Below are 22,722 nucleotides of genomic sequence, written 5' to 3' on the forward strand. Positions count from 1 at the left end.
ATGATACAGGGAATGAGAAATAAAGGTAGGCACAAGGGAAAATCAGAAAATTGGCAGTTCCAGTTCTAGCAGTTCCCATTCTAGCTGGACATTAAAAATCACCTGGAAAGTTTTTCAACTGATGCCCGGGACCCACCCCAGAGATGTAATTTCAGTTGCTCTAGGGTCAGGTAGGTCTTCAAACTTCCCTGGTGATTCTTATGTGCAGCCAGATGGCAAACTGCTGGCCTGCCTAATAGAACCCATTCACTCTCACTTCTCTTGGCATGACTTCATGACAGCCTCGGTCCCGAGGCTTTGCCAGTCTCTCTCCTGGCACCTGTGTGTGTTCACTGCCCTGAGGACGGTGTGGGGGGCTGACGTTGAGTGCGGCCGGGAGGTGGACCAGTAGTCTGGCAGTAATGCAGCCTTGGCTAGGGCCCCTGGAAGGTTTTGAAGCTGTTCATTAGACATAGCTTGTTGGTGTTGCCTCGTTTTAAGTGTGGGTCCTTTTCTGATATGAGCAGCTAGCTCAGCTTTGCAATAGAATTGCCTTTGAGTTTTGAGAATTCGTTTTTATTTATGCCAGACAGTGGAGGTGGTGGTGGTGTTTAGTCACTAAGTCGTGTCCAACTCTTTGCAATCTTATGGACTGTAGCCCACCAGCCTCCTCTGTCCATGGGATTTTCCAGGCAAGAATACTGGAGTGGGTTGCCATTTCCTTCTCCAGGGGGTATTCCTGACCTAGAGATTGAACCCACATCTCTAGCACCGCAGGCAGATTCTTTACCACTGTGCCGCCAGGGAAGCAGACAGTGGTAAGGGGTGCCCAGTTATCCCTAGACTAGTGATTGTAGGCCAGGCAGAAAAAGGTGTTAAGTACCCTACACTGGAAATTATGAGACGCTCCAATTGTGACACCAGTCGTTTCCCTCCCCGAGGCACGCTGGGTCACCCAGTTCAGCAGAACTGCAACTTCTTCCACCCCCATCTCCATAAAAGATGAGTGGGGTCATGTCAAGTCAATAGGTTATCTTTGGGAGGACACAGTCCCTCAGCTTACTCCCTCTCTGCATTCATGAACTAGAGGACCAGTGACTATCTTTTGTCTTTATCATGCCGATCCACTGAATGCCCAAGACTTGATGCCCCGGGTCCTTTGTTGTTGGAACCTGGGGGAAAGGCAGGAGAGATGGTCAAGCTAAGAGAGATGGGATGGAATTCATGCATTGGTGTCTGTGCCTTGGTGAGTGGGTGGTAAAATTGGAAAATTGGTTTAAAATTAGTTTAAAAGGCAGGTGACAGGCAGCAACAAACCAAAGACCACAAGGCACAGGTGGCCTGCTATTTTTGTACATAAAGTTGTATTGGAACCCACACATAGCAATTGAACCCCAAATCAGCCACCTCTTCCTCATTGCATCATTTTATTCTCTGAAAAAAGTGACCAGTGACTTAGACCGGAGGATGGCAACCCTAGTTGAGGGTGAGACTGCTAGAGTGAACCCAGGAGGAAGAGATCCAGTTCTGTATTCTCAACAATCCCTCCAGCCCGGCACACCCCCTGACTGGCATCAAGAACACAGGCTGCTGGGTTTCTAGCACTTGTCCAGTTAGGAGGTTGGAGGGAACTGACGGACTGATGGCTTACATACCAGACTGTGCCACTGCAGAAAGTTTTACAGAACCTTCTTTTTTTCTCCCATAAGCTTTGTAGAACTACAGAGTTGACCCTTGAACAATGTGGTGATTCATCTAAACATAGCTTAACAGCTGGACCTCTGTATCCATTTGTGCCATATAGTACTGTAGTTCTCACTGTGGAAAAATATCCATGTATAAGTGGACCCACGCAGTTCAACCCCATATTGTTTAAGGGTCAGCTCTACTTTGTTTTTAAAACTGTCCATCAGTTTATAAGGACAAAAATTTAATTTAAAAATGAGGAGGCATTCCTAAAATTTTGACTGCTGAATTTATTGGAAAGCATTATGTTTCCATAATACAAAAGCAGTGGTTCTCAACTGGCGGCATTTTTGTAGCCCTTTGTGTCTGAGAACATTGGGCAATGTCCGGAGACATTTGTGGCTGTTTCCATGTGGTGGGGAGAACGGGGGTTCTGTGGACATCTGCCAGGCAGCATCTAATGCATGAGACACCCCCACACACACAGCAAGGAACTATCCAGCCAAAAATCAGTTGTGCTGAATTGAGAAACCTTGAGTTAAACTAAATGTCTAGGATTCCAGTTAGGCTTCCAAGTGTGTGTGTGTGTGTGTGTTGACTTAAATGAATAATCCTTCCAAATGTGTGTGTTAACTTAAATGAATAATCCTTTCACCTACAGTATAGTAATGGGTTAAAGTTCAGTCCCACAGGCTAGCATTATATCCAGAATTATCTGGATAATTCAAAACTAGATTCTCTTGATTAATGCTCAAAATAAAAATGGGATTTTAAAAAATTATTTTTACTGAGATATAATTGATAGATAACATTGTGTAATTTTCAGGCACACAATGTGTTGCTTTGATAACATTTATATATTGCAAATACAATTACTTCAGTAGTTAAAGTTTGTTGTTGTTCAGTTGCCAAGTCTGTCCGACTCTTTGCAACCACATGGACTGCAGCATGCCAGGCTTCCCTTCACTATCTCCTGGAGTTTGCTCAAACTCATGTCCATTGAGTCAGTGATACTAATTAGCCATCTCATCCTCAGCTGCCCAGTAGTTAGCTAGAAGCTTTATCATGTCTTGTATTATTTTTTTGTGCACACTGTACAGAGAATGATTAAGATCTAAGCTCTTAGCAACTTTGAAGTTTATAATATAATATTAATGACTAGAAATACTGTTGTGCATTAGATCTTCAGAACTTGCTTATCTACTAGTTATAAGTTTGTACCTTGAAATAACAACTCTCTGATTCCCCTACCCTAGCTCCTGATAACCACCATCTTATTGTTTTTACAAGTTCAGTGTTTTCAGATTCCATATATAAGTTGTGTTTGTGTTTATCTGACAAAGGCATTAAGGTAGTAAAGTATGTCAGATTGGGAAGATCGCTTGCAGGGGGGCATAGCAACCCACTCCAGTATTCTTGCCAGGAGAATCTCCATGGACAGAGGAACCTGGCAGGCTACAGTCCAAAGTACAGCTGACCCTTAAACAATATGGATTTGAACTGCACGGTTCCATTTATACGTATATTGGTGGGCTACAGTCATAGGGTCACAAAGAGTTGGACACAACTGAAGCGACTGGGCATGCATGCACGCACCTGTTGTCACAAATGGCAAGGTTTCCTTCTTTCTTGAGGCTGAATAGTATTCCATGGGGATATATAACATTTTCTTTATCTGTTGATGGACACTTAGGTTGCTTCCATGTCTTGGGTATTATAAATAGAGCTACCATTTATTGTTTTAGGACTTCCCTGGTGGCTCAGGAAGATCCCCTGGAGAAGGAAATGGCAACCCACTCCAGTACTCTTGCCTGGAAAATCCTATGGACAGAGGAGCGTGGTAGGCTACAGTCCATGGGGTCGCAAAGAGTCGTACATGACTGAGCGACTTCACTTTCACTTCCACCATGATCATGAGAGTCCAGATACTTCTATGACATAGTGAGTTCATTTTCTTTGGATATATTCCCAGCAGTAGAATTGCTAGATCATATGGTAGTTCTATTTTCAATATTTTGAGGAAACTTCATATTGTTTTTCATAGTGGCTGCATCAGTTCATCAGAGAAGGTAATGGCAACCCACTCCAGTACTCTTGCCTAGAAAATCCCATGGACAAAGGAGCCTGGTGGGCTGCAGTCCATGGGGTCATGAAGAGTCGGACACGACTGAACAACTTCACTTTCACTTTTCACTTTCATGCATTGGAGAAGGAAATGGCAACCCACTCCAGTATTCTTGCCTGGAGAATCCCAGGGATGGCAGAGCCTTGTGGGCTGCCGTCTATGGGGTCGCACAGAGTCGGACACGACTGAAGTGACTTAGCAGCAGCAGCAGCATCAATTCATTTTCTCACCAACAATGCACAAGGATTCTCTTTTCTCCACACCCTCATCAGCATCCATTATCTCTTGTCTCTTTGATGACAGCCTTTGTAACAAATAAGAGGTAATATCTCATCATGGTTTCAATTTGCATTTCCCAACGATTAGTGATGTTGACAACCTTTTCATGTACCTGTTGGCCATTCATATATTTTCCTTTAAAAATTGTCTGTTCAGGTCCTTTGCCCATTTTGTTTGGGTCATTTTTTGTTTTTGCTATTAGGCTGTGTGAGTTCTTTGTTTATGTTAACCCCTTATCAATATGTGATTTACAAATATCTTCTTCCATTCCATAGGCTGTCTTTTCACTTTGTTGATCCTTTCTTTTGCTACATAGAAGCTTTTTATTTGATCTAGTCCCACTTGTATATATTTTTTTATTTTGCTGTTTATGCTTTAAATGTCATATTCAAAAAATTATTACCAAGACCCGTATCAAGGAGCTTTTTTCTTATGTTTCTCCTAGGAGTTTTATAGTTTCAGGTTTACTTTTAAGTCTTTAATTCACTTCAAGTTAATATTTGTGAGTGGTATAAAATAGGGGCCTAGTTTAATTCTTTTCCAAGTGTGAATATTCAGTTTTCCAACCACCATTTATTAAACAGATGGTCTTTTCTCTAGAGTATTCTTGACTTCTTTGTCAAATACTAGTTGACCATATATGCAGAGATTTATTTCTGGGATCTGAATTTTGTTCCATCGGTCTGTGTGTTTTTATGCCATCCCATAAAAACATACAGTTTTGATCACTATCCCTTTGAAATCAGATATTGTGGTATCTCCAGCTTTGTTCTTCTTTCTCAGGATGACTTTTGCTATCTGAAGTGTTTTATGGTTCCAAAACCACTTTGCTGTTGTTGTTCGGTCACTAAATCGTGCCCAACCCTCTGCGACCCATGAACTGCAGCACTCCAGGCTTTCCTGTCCTTCACCATTTCTCAGAGTTTACTCAGACTCATGTCCATTGAGTCGGTGGTGCCATCCAACCATCTCATGCTCTGCCACCCCTGTCTCCTCTTGCCCTCAATCTTTCCCAGCATCAGGATATTTTCCAATGAGCCAGCTCTTCACATCAAGTGGCCAAAGTATTGGAGTTTCAGCATCATTTCCTACCAATGAATATTCAGGGTTGATTTCCTTTAGGATTGATTGGTTTGATCTCCTTGATGTTCAAGGGACTATCAAAAGTCTTCTCCAACACCACAGTTGATTACCATTACTATTTTGTAATATCAGTTTGAAATGCTTCTGTTTTCTTATTTCTCAAGATTCTTTTGTATATTCAGGATTGCTTTGGATATTCAAGGTCTTTTGTGGTTCCATAACAAATTTTAAGATTGTTCTATTTCTGTGATAAATGTCATTGGAATTTTGATAAGGATTGCACTGAATCTGTAGATGGCTTTGGGTAACATGGACATTTTCACAATATTCTTCCAATCTAGGACATAGAATATATTTCCACTTATTTGTGTCTTAATTTTTTTCCTCTGTGTCTTACAGCTTTCAGTGTACAGGCCTTTGATCTCCTTGGTTAAATTTATTCCTCAGTTGTTGTTTTCTTTTTTGATACAATTTTAAGTTAGATTGTTTTCTTAACTTTTCTTTGTGATAGTTCATTATTAATATACAAAAATGCAATAAGTTTTTGTATATTGATTTTGTATCCTGCAACTTTACTGAATTTATGATTCAGTAAATCTCTCCTATTATCTTTTCAGTCTCTATTTCATTTATTACTGCTCTGATCTTCATTATTCCCTTCTTTCTGCTAAATTTGGGCTTAGTTTCTTCTTTCTAGTTCCTTGAGATGTAAAGCAAGATTGTTTGAGATGTTTATCACTATAAACTTCCCTCTTAGAACTGCCTTTGCAGCACCCCATGGGTTTTTATATGTTGTGCTATTACTTTCATTTGTTTTAGGATATTTTTTATTTTACTTTTGATTGCTTCTTTTGAACCATTTGTTTTTCATGAGTATGTTTTTTAATCCCCATATACTTGGGAACTTTTCAGCTCTCCCCCTGGTATTGATTTCTAGTTTTATACCGTTGTGTTTGGGAAAGATACTTGGTATAATTTCAACTTTCTTAAATTTGTTAAGACATTGTGATTTATTCTGGAGAATGTTTTGTGTGCAAGAAGAAGTGTGTTCTGGTGCTATTGGATATCTATTCTGTATATGTCTGTAGGTCCATGTGTTCTAGAGCATCATTTATGTCCATTATTTCCTTCTTGACTTTCCACCTGGATAGTCTGCCCACTGTTTAAAGTGGTATATTGTTGTCTGTTTCTCCCTTCAGATCTTTTAATAATATTTTAAAATAATTAATTTTTTAGATACTCTAGTACTGGGTGGGCATATCTTTACAGTTTATGTATCTGATGAATTGCACCTTCATCATTAAATAATGACCTTGTCTCCTGTTTTTGACTTAATATCTATTTTGTCTGACATAAATGTAACCACCTCTGCTTTCTTTAGGTTTCTATTTGCTTCAGATATCTTTTTCCATCCCTTCACATTCTACTTGTGAGTATCTATACTGCTTAAATGAAATTCTTGTAGGCAAATACAGATGGGTCTTATTTTTAATCCATTCAACCAATTTTTAGCCCATTTACATTAATTATTGATAGGTAGAGACTTACTGTCACCAATGTTAATTGATTTCTGATTGTTTTGTCATTCCTTGGTTCCTTTTGCTGTTTTTCTTTGTGAATTGATTATCTTTTTGTAGCAGTTTGCTTTGATTCTTTACTCATCATTTTGTGTCTATTATCTGGTTTTGGTCTGTGGTTACATGAGGTTTTCATAATACATTTTATAGTTATCAGCTAAAAATAAATGATTATGACACCTATTACTTAAGAAAGATCTACCCATTTACCTGCCCCCCTCAGATTATGTTGATGTCCCAATTTATGTTTTATATTATTTATATATTATACATTTATATTGTAATATTTATAAATGTTATATTAACAAGGTTGCAGCTATAGTTACTTTCATTCAACACTGTTGATATGCTAAATATCAAAGTGATTTATACACCACTGCTGTAGTATTAACAGTATTTTGAACATGACTATATGTATTCACCTTTACCAGTATTATATTTCAGTATGTTTTCATGTTAATTTGTTTCAGTTTGAAGAACTTTCTTTAGCATTTCTTGTAGGGCAGGTCTATGTTCTCAGATACTCAGTCCTGTCTGACTCTTTGCGACCCCATGGACTGTAGCCCGCCAGGCTTCTCTGTCCATGGGATCTCCCAGGTAAGAACACTCGCGTGGGTTGCCGTTTCTTCCTCCAGGGGATCTTCCTGACCCAGGGATCAAACCCACGTCTCTTATGTCTCCTGCACTGGCAGGCAGATTCTGTGAGTCACCTGGGAAGCAGGTCTAGTGGTGATTACATTCCCTCATGCTTGGGTTTGCTCAAGTCTTTATCTCGCCTTCTTTTTCAGGTGACAGATTTGGCTTGTTTAAGCGCTTTGAATATATTATCCCACAGTCTCTAGGCCTGCAAGATTTCTGCTGAAAGCTTTACAGTTCTATCAGAATTCCCTGTGTGTGATTTTCTCTCGCTGCTTTCACTATCCTCTCTGACTTTGATTTTTGAGAGATTGGTTATAATGTGTCTTAGTGAGGATCTCTTTGGGTATTATCTCTGAGCTTCCCTTACCTAGATGGCCATCTCTCCCCCCAGATTTGGGACTTTTTCCGCCAGTATTTCTTTAAATAAGATTTCAGTCTCTTTATCCCTTTTCTGTTCTTTCTGGGACTCCAAAGTGAAGATATTCTTTTGATCATGTCCCACATAGTTCGTGTCTGTATTCTCCACTCTCTTTCATTCTAATTTCAAAAATGGGATTCTTGCTTAAGTTGTTAATCATTTCGGCTACTTTTAGGATCTCCATTAAACTGTGGCAAGGATTATTTCTTTAATGCTTACCACATATGCTTATGATCAAGGGAATTCTAAGGTGCTTTTATACATATATATATATATTATAAATCATAAATACCAACAGTTACTATTTGGTTTTGATGGGAAAAAATGAGGACTGTAGTATTATTGAATAGCAGTAGCAGTATCTAATGATGGAAAAATTTTAAGTCAAGAAATATCTGAGGGGCTGCCTCAGGGACCACCTTTGTTTAATATCATTATCAGATATTGGGAAAGTGTGGTAAGTATTACAGAAGATACTAAATAGAGGGACTGTGAACACCAAGAAAACATGTGAGATAAAAATACATATATGTGTATCTGGATTTAATCAGTAGTAATTTGAGTGCCTGTTTTGTATGAATATGTTAATTTTTTTTAACACTTATGTAAAGGATAGGTGTTAGAGGTCAATCAACCAAGTTCCTAAATGCCTTACTGCACTAAAAATTTTATAATTAAACCCAGTTCCTTTAAATACACAAATATCCTAATGTGCAAAATGTTTGTTGTGGTGATTTGTGCTCAGGTTCAACTGAGAAAGAGGCTTAAAAAAAACAGAAGCTTAATAACAATGGATGCTTACTTCTCTCTCCTATTTTTTACAATCCTCAGAGATCCAAGCTTCTTTTCATTATGTCTTTCACCCTCTGTTTGACTGCTGGGTGGAATAGAAAATGTTTATTTTTTTTTAAAACTAGTAATAACTTTACCAAAAAAAATAAGAACTCCTGCCCATCAAGAGACACCAAAAAGAGAGTAAGATGACAAGCCACAGACTGGAAGATGATATCTAGAATGCATACATCCAAGAAAGGAACTGAATCTAGAACATACTGTATGTAAAGAGCAGGTGCTTCACTAAAGAGGATATTCAAATGGCCAATAAACATAAAAAGATAATATTATTAGTCATCTGGGAAATGCCAATTAACAGCATGATGAAACACCATCACCTACTGAAATGCGCTGAAATGAAAAAGAATGCTAACCATAAAGGTTGGCGAGGATATAAAGCAGGTGGAATACTTGTAAATTCCTGGTAGAACTATACATTGGTACAATCAGTTTGATGTAGATTTGTTTGGATGTACCTGCTGAAACTAACAGCTGCTCACCTTTGCCCCAGCAATTCTACTTCCTACTTATATGGCCAAGAGAAATGAATGCATTTTGTTCACAAAAGAAGGGAGCTGGTCAGATAAGGCTTCACAGCATCACCTTAGGCTTGGTCTCTGAAGATGTCCTCTAGGCTGACAAGCATCAGGAGTAGCACGGCTTGTTTGGGAATGATGGCAGTTCCAAATGCAATCTGTATACTCTAGTCAGTTCTAGGAAGACCCAAGGCTCGATGGAGTAGACAAGTTCTTGTAGTGCTTGCCAGTGAGTCTCTTCTGCTGAGAAACGTGGTCAGGTTTGTTATTTAGAAAGGTCATTCGGAGAGGTGTGTGGGGCGAAGCTGGGGAGGCGATGTAACCATTGACAGGAAGCCTGTCCAGGTGGATAGTTATCACTTTGCTGCCATTTTGCCAAATCAGCAAAATGGTATACATTATCTTTCATTTTAAAAAGAAAAGAATTAGTATGTTACCCCGACAGTCTGAAAGCCTTACAATTCCATAATAACAAAGAGGAAAAGAACAGACAAGTAATTTTCCAGCAAAGACTTGGTTAAACCACCATCCTATAGGCCTAGAATCTCTTTGAAAATTTTCAAACTTCCAACCTAGAAATGTCACTGATTTGACAAATTATACACAGATTAGGCTTCCCTGGTGGCTCAGTTGGTAGAGAGTCTGCCTGCAATGCTGGAGACCCGGTTTCGATCCCTGGTGAAGAAAATGGCAAAACACTCTAGTATTCTTGTTTGGGCAATCCCATGGTCAGAGGAGTCTTCAGGGCTACAGTCCATGGGGTCACAAAAGTTGGACACGACTCAGCGATTAACCTACACAGGTTACTTTGAGAGTGAATCTTGCCAGAGTCCTCCCCCTCTCTTCCTACTAACCATTCAGAAAAGACAGCCCAGGGTTCTGGTTCAAGATGGTGGACACAGGAGGAGCCTCAACTAACCTCCCGCCATGGACACAGCAAAGCTCCAGCTACAGATGGGACAACTTTTAAAACTAGCAGAGCAACTCCTGTAAAGCAGGTAGGAGAGGCTGAGACACAACATCACCAGGACCCACAATCAGAGGGGCTTATACGGCTCCCAGCCTGTCCCCAAGGAGCAATGGTTTTGAAGCCCAGCTTTTAAGGCTCCCACCTGAGAGACAAGTTATCCCTAACTCTGAGAACATCTAGCTTTGAAAGCCACTGGGGCTTGTGTCCAAGAAACCCAGAAGTGCTGGAATTCTTAAAGGGCTTAGGCAGAATCACCCATTCTAGGGCCCAGAGCAGAGGCAGCCAACTAAAACACACCAACGCTTTCTGTGAAACACGTCAATTTGTTTATCTTAAAGCTTCAGCCCAAGAGGCAGGCATCTAATTTAACACATGTGCAGGGGCTTACTCTCCAAAAGAGAGGCAGGAAGCTGCTATCTTTACACTATCCCTCACTCCAAGTCACTGGTAACTCCTAGAAGAGAACTTGAGCCCTCATCTTATGCCCTGCTCTTTGCAGTTGCCATCCAGGGGAATCCCTTGGTTGCCTGGCTGTAGTGGACAGCAGAGCTTACACCTACAGGTCCCACAGGACTGTAACAAGCAGACTTCTTAATTATCTAACCTCAGGGAACAGCAGAGAAGCAAGAGAATCAAAACCCCCAATCCTCCTATACAGGAAGCCTCTTAACTTACTTTCATAGCTGTGGCCTATAAGCCAGGCTTCTCTCACTCACACACATAGAGGATGACTGAAGTCCTCTGCAAAGACCGGGGAAGCTGGTAACTGTCATCTTCATGCTTTCTGTCTTCCCAGCTCCAAATCGCCACAGTCTCTGAGAAAGGAGCTCTTATAGACATCTGGTGACCCAGCTTTTGTGGCTACCACCCTGAGGATACATCCTTTGGTAGCCTGGCTGTTGTGGTCAGTGAGGCTTGTGTTCACAGATTCAGTGGGACAGTAGCAAACAAATAGTTCCTAACACATTATTGACACATATTAATATGTCTTTTGTTACCCAAACATCATCAAATGGAGATGTAGCAATACATTTTCAGAGGGTGACACAATTAATGTCACCATGTAAAGTTTCTGGAGCTTAAAATTGATCAAGGGTCCAGTTCATTTACAACTTAAGACTGCTGTTATTATTCACATTGTGCTCTGTTAGGTCTTTGTTCCAACCATGTGTATGTTATAAACATGAATTTAATCAGTGAGTTTCATGCGGATACTTTCTCTAATTGTCCGAGGAACACATATACTAGTGTCCTAGAAGATGGTAGTTCTACAGAATATAGTTCTAACTATATGAATACTAGACCCACAAAAAGACGAAAAAAACTTTAGTGACTGATTCTGATATGGAAAGTGAAAATGAAATTCACCATGCTGGAGAATACTCATTTGCTTCTACAGAAGACTGCGTTGAAGACTACATTTCACAAAAATTAGAAGAATTTACAGGTATGTCAGGTGTAACTAGTGAACAGAATTAGTTTTAAGGAGGCCAGAATAAAAATTGCTGGCCACAGACATTAGTTTCTGCAAAAATCCCCTGGAGTCAATAAGGACTTAACTAGCTATCACTCCAAGGCTCAGTACACAGAGGGAGCAAACAGATTCTCCCCTCTGGGACACTGACAGGTCTAGGAACGCCCTCCCTTCCTAGAACCACTGAGAATAAAATAGGCTCCTTAAACACAACCAACTAAGGCAGGGTTGAACAATGATTTCATCTATTACATGCGGTTGCTACTTCAGACTGGGAGCAGTGGCTGTTTTCTCTAGTGCATACACACCAACACAGAAAGTCAAAGAAAATACACAGAAAAATATGCTCCAAATGGAAGAAGATAAAAATCTTAGAAAAAGACCTTAATGATACAGAGATAAGTTATTTACCTCATGGTGAGTTCAAAACAACGGTCATAAAGATGCTCATGAGTTCAAGAGAACATGGGATGCACAAAGTGAGACCTGCAAGAAAAGAAAGAACATAAAAGAAAGAAGCAATAAAAGTCACAGAGCTGAAAAATATAACAACTGATGAGAAAAATATACTAGAGGGGTTTAGCAAGGTGCTAGAGGTAAAGAACCACTAGCGGAGACCAATGCAGGAGACGTAAGAGATGCAGGTTCAATCCCTGGGTTGGGAAGATCCCCTGGAGGAGGGTACAGCAATCCATTCCAGTATTATTGCCTGGAGAAACCCCTGGACAGAGGAGCCTGGTGGGCTACAGTCCATCGGGTGACACAGTCAGAATGAACAACACGAACTTTAGAATGCTTTCAAACTTACAAGTCTATTTTAAATTGATAAGTTGTTTTTTGTAAGCCTCATGGTACCTTAAAGCAAAAACCCATAGTACATATACAAAATATAAAGAGAAGAAAATCTAAGCATGCTAATGCAAGATGTCATCAAATTTCAAAGGAGGAGCAAGAAAAGAAGAAGAGGAATTACAAAACAGCCAGAAAACAATGACCAGAATGACAGTAAGACATACCTATCGGTAATCACTTTAAATATAAATGGACTGAGTGTTCCAATCAAAAGACAGAGTAGCGGAATAGATATAAAAAGACAAGATACACCTATATGTTGCCTATAAGACACTTCAGATGTAAGGATACATAGATTGGAAGTGAAGGGATGGTAATAGACAGACTCATTAGAGACAAGGTTATTTTATAATGATAAAGGGATTAATCCAACAAAAGGATATAACATTTGAGACAAACAAACCCAACATTGTTTAGTCACTAAGTCATGTCTTTGCTATCCCATGGACTGTAGCCCACCAGGCTCCTCTGTCCATGGGATTTCCCAGGCAAGAATACTGGAGTGGGTAGCCATCTCCTCCAGGGGATCTTCATGACCCAGGGACCGAACTCGCGCCTCCTACATTAGCAGGCTGGATCTTTACCACTGAGCCGCCAGGGAAGCCCACAACCCAACATAGGAGCACCTAAATATATAAAGCAAACATTAACAAACATAAAGGAATGAGTAACATTACAGTATTAATAGGGGACTTTAATACTCCACATTCATCAATGGGTAGATCAGACAGAAAACAGAACATACATTATTCTCAAGCACACATGGACTTATTCTCCAAGATAGATCATATGTTAGGTCTAAAAAAAGGTTGATGTAAATTTAAGATGATTTAAAATGTATCTTTTCCATCCACAATATTATGAAACGAATTTTAAGAAGAAAACCAGAAAATTCACAAGTATGTGAAGACTAAGCAACATGCTGAACAACCAATGGATCAAAGAAGTAAGCAAAAGAGAAATAAATACCTTAATATAAATAAAAATGGAAATACAGCATGCCAGACTTATGGGATATAGTAAAAGAAGTCCTAACCAAAAAAGATCTTAAAAAAAAACTCTTTATACCTCAAGTAATTAGTAAAAGAACAAAGAAGCTCAAATTTAATGGCAGGAAGGAGAGATCACAATGGATATAAATAAAAAAACAAAAATAGAAAAGATCAATAAATCTAAGAGCCAGTTCATTGAAAAGATAACAAAATTGACAAACTTTGCCAGACTCACCAAGAAAAGGACAGGACTCAAATCAGAAATGAAAGAAGAAAGGTTAAAATTGATAACACAGAAAATACAAAGCTTCATGAAAGACAGCTATGAATAATTCGATGCCAACAATTAGCCTAGAAGAAATGGATATATTCCAAGGCACATTCAACCTACCAAGACTGAATCACAAAACAAAATCTTTAACTGATTACTAGTAAGGAGATTGAATTGGTAGCCAAAAATCTCCAAACAAAAAGAAGTCCAGGGTCAGATTGCTTCACTGGTAAATTCAACAAAACATTAAAAAAAAAAAAAAAAAATGCCAGTCCTTCCCAAGCTCTTCCCCCCAAAAAGAGAGGAGGAGACACTTCCAAAATCATTTTATAAGGCCATCATTACCCTGATACCAATCTAGATAAGAATACCATAAGAAAATTACAGGTCAATATCCCTGATGAACAGAGATGCAAGAATCCTCAATAAAACTAATTCAACAATACATTAAAAGAATTGTACAACATATTCAAGTGGGATTTGTTCCAGAGGTGCAAGGGTGGTTTAACATCTGATGCAAATCAACTGGTGTGATATACCACATTATCAAAATGAAAGATAAAACCATAATCTTATCTCAATAGATACAGAAAAAGCATTTGATAAAATTCAACATTTATGGAAAACTTTCAACATATGGGGTATACAGGGAACATATCTCCACATAAAAAAGCCACATGTGACAAACCAACAGCTAACATCACACTCAGTGGTGAAAAGCTGAAAGTTCTGTGATCAGAAACAAAATAAGGATTCCAGCTCTCATCACTTTCATTCAATGTAGTATTGCAAGTTCTACACAGGGCAATTAGGCAAGAAAAAGATTTAAAAGCCATCCAATTCAGAAAGAAGGAAATATTCCAGGAACTCATTTATGGCCAAAGGATGTTAACATTTGTCATGCAATGTCAATGAAATACCATATTTTGTTGCCATCAATTTACTATGGTATTTTGTATTGTGATTTTGTATTAAAATATAATCATGTTGTGTTTTTAAGAAAAGGAAGCAAAACTGTCACTACTTGCAGATGAAATGCTACTTTATAGAGAAAAATCCAAAAGCCTGCGCTAGAAAACTATTTGAACTAAAAACTTCACTAAAGTTGCAGGATACAAAAATATTAAATAGCTGTTTTGTTTTTACACACTAATAGCAAACCATCAGACAAATTAAAAAACAGTCAACAATTGCATCAAAAAAATAAGATAACTAAGTAAATTTATACAAGAAGGCCAATGACATATGTACATTGAAAACTAAGATTTTGGAGGGAAGATTCAAGATGATGGAGACGGAGGACATGGAGCTTATCTCTTTCCACAGATTCATCAAAAACACATCTACAAGTGGAACGATTCACACAGAACATCTACTGAATACTGGTAGAAGACCTCAGGCTTCTGGAAGGCCAAGATAACCTCCACATAACCAAGCAGGTCAAAAGAAAAAAGGAGGAGGAGGCAAGGAAGTAGGATGTAGAATCATCTCTCCCTACCACAGTTCTCACGGACCACCTGCTGAACGCTAGCAAAGGACCTCAGACACCTAAAAAGACAAGAAAGATACCCTTGTAACCAGATAAGACAAAAGAAAGAAGAAGGGAAAAGGAGGAGGAAAGAAAGCAGGATAGGACCTGAACTCTTGGCAGGGAGCTGAAGGTGAGGCGAGGTTCTCACATCTGGGAAAGCTCCATCCCAGGCAGGGAAATAAGCGGGACAGAAGGGGAGCTTTAGGGGCTCAAAGGAGGGCTAGCAACAGGTTTGTGACAGGCAGGACAGGGGGGCCACCAGGAAGAAATAGAAAATATGAATACCAGTCACAAGTACTGAAACTGTGATTTTAAAAAATTCTCCCAACAAATGCGAGTCCAAACCAGATGGCTTCACAGGTGAATCCTATCAAACATGTAGAGACTCACTAACACCTATCTTTCTGAAACTCTTCCAAAAAACTGCAGAGGGAGGAATAGTCCCAAGCTCATTCTACAAGGCCACCATCACCCTGATACAAAAACCAGACAAAGATACAACCATAAAAGAAAATTACAGACCAATATTATAATGACTATAGACACAGAAATCTTTAACAAAATACTAGTAAGCAGAATCCAGCAGCACATTAAAAGGATCATACACCATGATCAAGTGGGATTTATCCCAGGGGTGAAAGAAATCCTCAATATATGCAAAATCAATTAATGTGACACACCACATTACAAATTGAAGAATGAAAACTACATGGTCATCTCATTAGATTCATAAAAAGCTTTTGACAAAATTCAACACCCATTTATGATTTAAGAATTTCTTCAGAAAGTGGCCTTGGAACCAAACAGGGCATATACAACAAACTCATAGCAAACATTACTCTCAAGGTAAAAACCTGAAAGCATTTCCTCTAAGACCAAGAACAAGACAAGGATGTCCACTCTCACCACAGTTATTCAACATAGTTTTGGGAATCAGAGCCATGGCAATCAGAGAAGAAATAAAAGAACTCTATATTGGTAAAGTAGTAAAGCTGTCACTGTTCACAGATAACATGATACTATACATAGAAAATCCTAAAGATGCCAACAGAAAAACTATTCAGAAGTCTCCCCTGTCCAGGGAATTCTCCAGGCAAAAATACTGGAGTGAGTAGCCATTCCCTTCTCTAGGGGATCTTTCCAATTCAGGGTTGAATCTGGGTCTCTGCATTTTTGGCAGTTTCTTTATCGTCTCTGCATTTTTGGCAGTTTCTTTATCGTCTGAGCCACTAGGGAAGCCCTGAAAAATACTAGAGCTCATCAGTGAATTTAGTAAAGCTGCAGCATTAAAAATTAATACACAGAAATCTCTTACATTCCTATACACTAACAACAAAAGATCAGAAAAAGAAATTAAGGAAACAATCCCATTTACCATTGCAACAAAAGGAATAAAATATCTAGGAATAAACCTCCCTGGGTCAGGAAGATCCCCTGGAGAAGGAAATGGCAACCACTCCAGTATTCTTGCCTAGAGGGTCCCATGGACAGAGGAGCCTGGCAGGCTACAGTCTCTGGGGTCACGAAAAGACACAATTGAGCTACTAACACGTTCACTTTCAAGGAGGCAAGAGACCTGCATTCAGAGAACTATAAGATAACTATGAAGGAAATTGAAGGTGAAACAAATAGATGACAAGAGAGATTCCCATGTTCTTGGATTGGAAGAAGCAATATTGTGAAAATGGCTATACTACCCAAAGCAATCTAGAGATCTGATGCAAATTCTATCAAATTACCAATGGCATTTTTTCACAGAATTGGGACCAAAAAAATGTACAAATGTACGGAAACACAAGCTGAAGCTCCAATGCTTCAACTCATTGGAAAAGACAAGACCCTGATGCTGGGAAAGATGGAAGGCAGGAGGAGAAGGGAGCAACAGAGGATGAGATGGTTGGATGGCATCATGAACTCCACGGACATACGTTTGAACAAACTCTGGGAGATAGTGAAGGACAGGGAAGCCTGGCGTGCTGCAGTCCATGGGGTCACAAAGAGTTAACACTGCTGAATGACTGAACAGCGACAACAAATGGAAACACAAATGACCCTGAATAGCCTAAGCTATCTTGAGAAAGAAAAAGGGAACTAGAGGAATCAGGCTCCCTGACTTCCTATATTACAAAGCTACAATTCCAGTATGGGTTTGTACCAGCACAAGAACAGAAATCTAGATCAATGAGACAGGATAGAAAGTGCAGAAATAAATCCATGCCCCTACTATGACTAAAGGGAAGACCATAGAGTGGAGGAAAAACAGCCTCTTCAATAAGTGTTGCTGGAAAAACTGGACCACTATATGTAAAAGAATTAAATTAGAACACTCCCTAATACCACACAACAAAACTCAACTCAGAATGGATTAAAGACCTAAATGTAAGGCCAGATACTATTAAACTCTTCGAGGAAAGCATAGGCAGAACACTCTTTGACATAAATTGCAGCAAGATGTTTTTTTATCCACCTCCTAGAACAATGAAAATAAAAACAAGCATAAACAAATGGGGCCTAATTAAACTTAAAAACCTTGCACAGAAAAGGAAACCATAAACAAAATGAAAAGACAACTCTCAGAATGGGAAAAAATATCTCCTAATGAGCAACCAACAAGAGATTAGTCTTCACAATATAGAGGGAGCACATTCAACTCAATATCAAAAAACAAACAATGGGCAGAAGGTCTAAATAGGCATTTCTCCAAAGAAGACATACAGATGGCCAAAAAGCACATGAAAAGATGCTCAACATCACTAATTATCAGAGAAATGCATATCAAAACTACACTGAGGTATCACTTGACACTGATCAGAATAGCCATCATCAAAATGTCTACAAACAATAAATGCTGGAGAAAGTGGGGAGAAAAAGAAACCCTTCGACATTGTTGGTGAGTATGTATTAATAAGTTGGTACAACCATTATAGAACAGCATGGAGTTTCCTTAAAAAAACTGAAATAGGACTACCATTTGATCCAGCAAACCCACTCTTGAGCATATACCCAGAGAATACCATAGTTCAAAGAGATATATACACCCTAATGTTCATTGCAGCACTATTTACAATATCCAAGACATGGAAGCAACCTAAATGTCCATCAACAGATGAATAAAGAAGTTATGGTAGCCTTTTCCCTGGCTGGAACCAATGAAGGGTGCAGAAGAGAAGAAAAAGAAGGTTCCTGCCGTTTCAGAAACCCTTAAGAAAAAGTGAAAGAATTTTGCAGAGCTTAAGATCAAGTGCCTGAGAAAGAAGTTTGCCCGAAAGATGCTTCGAAAGGCAGGGAGGAAGCTTATCTGTGAAAAAGCTAAGCATCACCACAAGGAACACAGGCAGGTGTGCAGAACTGAAATTCGAATGGCTAGGATGGCACGAAAAGCCAGCAACTTTTATGTACCTGCAGAACCCAAACTGGCATTTGTCATCAGGATCAGAGGTATCAAAGGCGTGAGCCCGAAGGTTCTAAAGGTGCTATGGCTCCTTCACCTCCAGCAGATCTTCAATGGCCCCTTTGTGAAGTTCACCAAGGCTTCAATTAACATGCTGAGAATTGTGGAGTCATACATTGCATGGCGGTACCCAAATCTGAAGTCCATAAATGAACTGATCTACAAGCGTGGTTATGGCAAAATCAACAAGAAGCGAATTGCCCTGACAGATAACGCATTGATTGCTTGATCTCTTGGGAAATATGGCATCATGTGCATGGAGGATCTGATTCATGAGATCTATACTGTTGGAAAACGTTTCAAAGACGCAAACAACTTCCTGTGGCCCTTTAAATTGTCTTCTCCACAAAGTGGAATGAAGAAAAAGACCATCCATTTTATAGAAGGTGGAGATGCTGGCAACAGGGAAGACCAGAGCAACAGGCTTATTAGAAGGATGAACTAAGATATCTACCAGGATCATTTTTGTAATATGGTCAGTTAATAAGCAATTGAAAAAAAAGTTATGGTACATACACACAATGGAATATTATTCAGCCATAAGAAGAAAAATGACATAATTCCATGTGCAGCATCATACTAAATGAAGTCAGAGAAAGACAAATACCATATGATAACACATATATGGAATCTAAAAAGCAAAAAGATACAAATGAAACTATTTATAAAACAGAAACAGACGCACAGACTTTGAAAGCAACCTCATGGTTGCCAGGGGGAGGGTTGGGAGGAGGACGTTGGGAGGAAGAATAAAATAGGAGTTTGGAATTAACATATACACACTACTATATATTAATATAAAACAGATAACCAGCAAGGACCTACTGTATAGCACAGGGAACTCTGCTTAATATTCTGTAATAACCTATGTGGGAACAGAATCTGAAAAAGAATGAATATATGTATAACTGAATCACTTTACTGTACATCTTAAACTAACACAACATTGTAAGTCAACTTTGCTTCAGTATAAAATAAAAATTAAAGAAAAAAGAAAAACAAAACAGGAAACTATAAGACATTGATGAAGGAAATTAAAGACACAAATGAGTAGAAAGATATTGTATATTGCATGCTCATAAAATGGAAGAATCAATATTGAAAAAAAAAAAAAAAGTCCATACTACCCAAAGCAATCCACAGAGTCAATGTAATCCTATCAAAATCTCAATGGTATTTTTCACAGAAATAGAATAAACAATCCTAAAATTTGTATGGCACCATGAAAGACCTCAAATAGCCAAGGCAATCTTGATAAATAAGAACAAAGCTGGAGACATCATGCCTCCTGATTTCAAACTATTACTACAAAACGACACAAATCGAAACAGTATGATATTGGCATAAAAACAGACATATTGATCAATGGAGTAGCATAGAGTTCCCAGAAATAAACCCATGCATATATGGTCAATTAATTCATGACAAAGGACCCAATAATATACAACAGGGAAAGGACAGTCTCTTCAATAAAAGATTCTGGGGAAATTGGACAGCCACTTGCAAAATAATTTAACTGGACTACTATCTTACACCATACACAAAAATGAACTCAAAATGGATATAAGAATTGAACCTAAGACCTGAAACCATAAAACTCCTAGAAGTAAACATAGGCAGTAAGCTCCTTGAGATTGATCTTGGTGATGATAATTTGGATTTGATGCCAAAAAGAAAGGCAACAAAAGCAAAAAATAAACAAATGGGGTTGCATCAAGCTAAAAATCTTCTGTATAGGAAACATCAACAAAATGAAAAGGTCACTCTCCAAATGGAAGAAAATATTTGCAAATCATATATCTGATAAGGGGTTAATATCTTTAAATATATATATAAAGAATTCATACAACTCAAAGTAAAAAAGCAAACAGTTCAATTAAAAATTGGGCTGAGAGTCCGAATAGATGTTTTTCCACGGAATACATACAGATAGTCAACAGGTATGAAAGGATATTCAACATCACCAATATTCAGGGAAATGCAAACCTAAACCACAAAGTGATACCGTGTCCTAACCATTGGAATGGCTGTTAGCAAACAGGAAATGTGAAGTGTTGAGAATGTGGAGAAAAGGGAGCGCTCCGTGCACTGCTGTGTGCTGTGCTGTCCCTCAGTCGTGCCCGACTCTCTGTGACCCCGGGGACTGTAGCCCGCCAGGCTCCCCGTCCGTGGGATTCTCCAGGCAAGGATATCGGTCAGACACTGCGACCCCGGGGACTGCAGCCCGCCAGGCTCCTCGTCCGTGGGATTCTCCAGGCAACAATACTGGAGTGGGTTGCCATGCCCTCCTCCAAGGGATTTTCACAACCCAGGAATTGAATCCAGGTCTCCCGCATTGTAGGTGGATTCTTTACCATCTGAGTCACTAGGGAAACCCATTCGCTGTTGGTGGGAACGTAAATTGGTGTAGCCACTATGGAAAATGGCATGGAGACTCCTCTGAAAATACAAATAGAACTACCCTGTGACCCAGCAGTTTTAATTCTGTGTGTTTATGTGAATGGAATGAAAACACTAACTTGAAAAGACATTTGGGGACCCTCCTGAGCACACACGCACTGGCAGACTAATGGATAAGACTTCACCTACCAATGCAGGGGGTGTGGGTTCAATCCCTGATTAGGGGGATAGCTAAGATCACACATGTCTCCTGGCCAGAAAACCAAAATGTAAAACAGAAACAATATTGTAACACATTCAACAAAGACTTTAAAAATAGTCCACATTAAAAAAAAAAAAAATCTTAAAAAAAAGCTATTTGCATTCCAGGTGGCACAGTGGTAAAGAATCCGTCTGTCAGTGCAGGAGACACACGAGACATGGGTTCGATCCCTGGGTCAAAAAGATGCGCCGAAGTAGGAAATGGCAACCCACTGCAATATTCTTGCCTGGAAAATTCTATGGACAGAAGAACCTGGTGGGTCTCAAAGAGTCAGATGCGACTGAGCACACGCACACACACGTTGACAATAGCATTATTTACAGGAGTCTACCCATGGAAGCAGCCTAAGTGTCCATCAGTGGATGAATGGAGAAAATGTGTGTGTGTGTGTACATATATATACATACACAGAGTAGAATATTATTCAGTCATTAAAAAAAAATGAATGAAATCCTGTTTATTTGTAATAATACGGATGTACCTTGAGGGCATTAAGCAAAATAAATCAGAGAAGACAAATACCATATGATCTCACTTATATGTGGAATTAAAAATAAAACACCTAACTCATAAATACAGATTGGTAGTTGTTACAGGTAGGTGATCAAAAGGTACAAACTTCCAATTATAAAATTAGTAAGTCTGGTGATGGAATGTACAGTTTGGTGACTAGTTAACAATAATGTATTGTATATTGAAACTTGCTAGAAAAGTAGATTTATAATTATCATTATGAGAAAAAAACACGTGTGTGGTAGTGGATTAACTAGACTTACTGTGATCATTTCACAACATACACAAATAATGAATCAATACGTTGTACACCTGAGACTAATATTATGTCAATTTCAATAAAAATTTTAATCAAATTTAAAATAATTTTTAAAGACAACATAGCTTTTTCCAGGAATAGTACTCTTAGTGGATATATGAACACTACCCAGAGGACAGTGAAAGAAGTAAAATATGATGTTTTTATTTAGATCCAAAATCTGATTTCTCATGTGAACCCACTGCCCAATGTTTTTGAGACTGCCCCTAATTTTCATTAGTCCCTAGGTTAAAAGGTCTTTGGCTTATTACATAACAGACAGTGCCACACTGATTGTGCTCTTGGCAGGGACAGAACAAGAGGAAAGGACCTTTCTCAGAATGAGGAGGTTTGAGGGTGAGAGAAAACTGCCTGACTGTGACGGATCCGTGAGACACCACCCAGGCTTACTGGGTCAGGGGCAGAATCACCCTTCCTAGGGATTCTGTCCATGGGTCTATTGACACAAGATCCCTTGAAGAAGACCTCTTTACACTTCTTTCTTTGCAAACTGCCCAGGTTCCACGCAAAGCTCGTGGGTCACTTAGCGCA

At 39.1% G+C, this 22,722-nt stretch overlaps 1 protein-coding gene and 1 pseudogene across 1 annotated transcript in view; both read left to right on the forward strand.

Annotated features, from left to right (window-relative positions):
• The window catches only part of FAM124A (family with sequence similarity 124 member A), a 110,579-nt gene that overhangs the window by 74,972 nt on the left and 12,885 nt on the right, over positions 1 to 22,722 (forward strand). The gene's annotated exons all lie outside the window — the stretch shown is intronic.
• On the forward strand, positions 18,396 to 19,142 carry LOC136144433 (large ribosomal subunit protein uL30 pseudogene; annotated as a pseudogene).

The sequence above is a fragment of the Muntiacus reevesi genome, chromosome 11, assembly GCF_963930625.1.
Source record: "Muntiacus reevesi chromosome 11, mMunRee1.1, whole genome shotgun sequence".
NCBI lineage: Eukaryota > Metazoa > Chordata > Mammalia > Artiodactyla > Cervidae > Muntiacus > Muntiacus reevesi.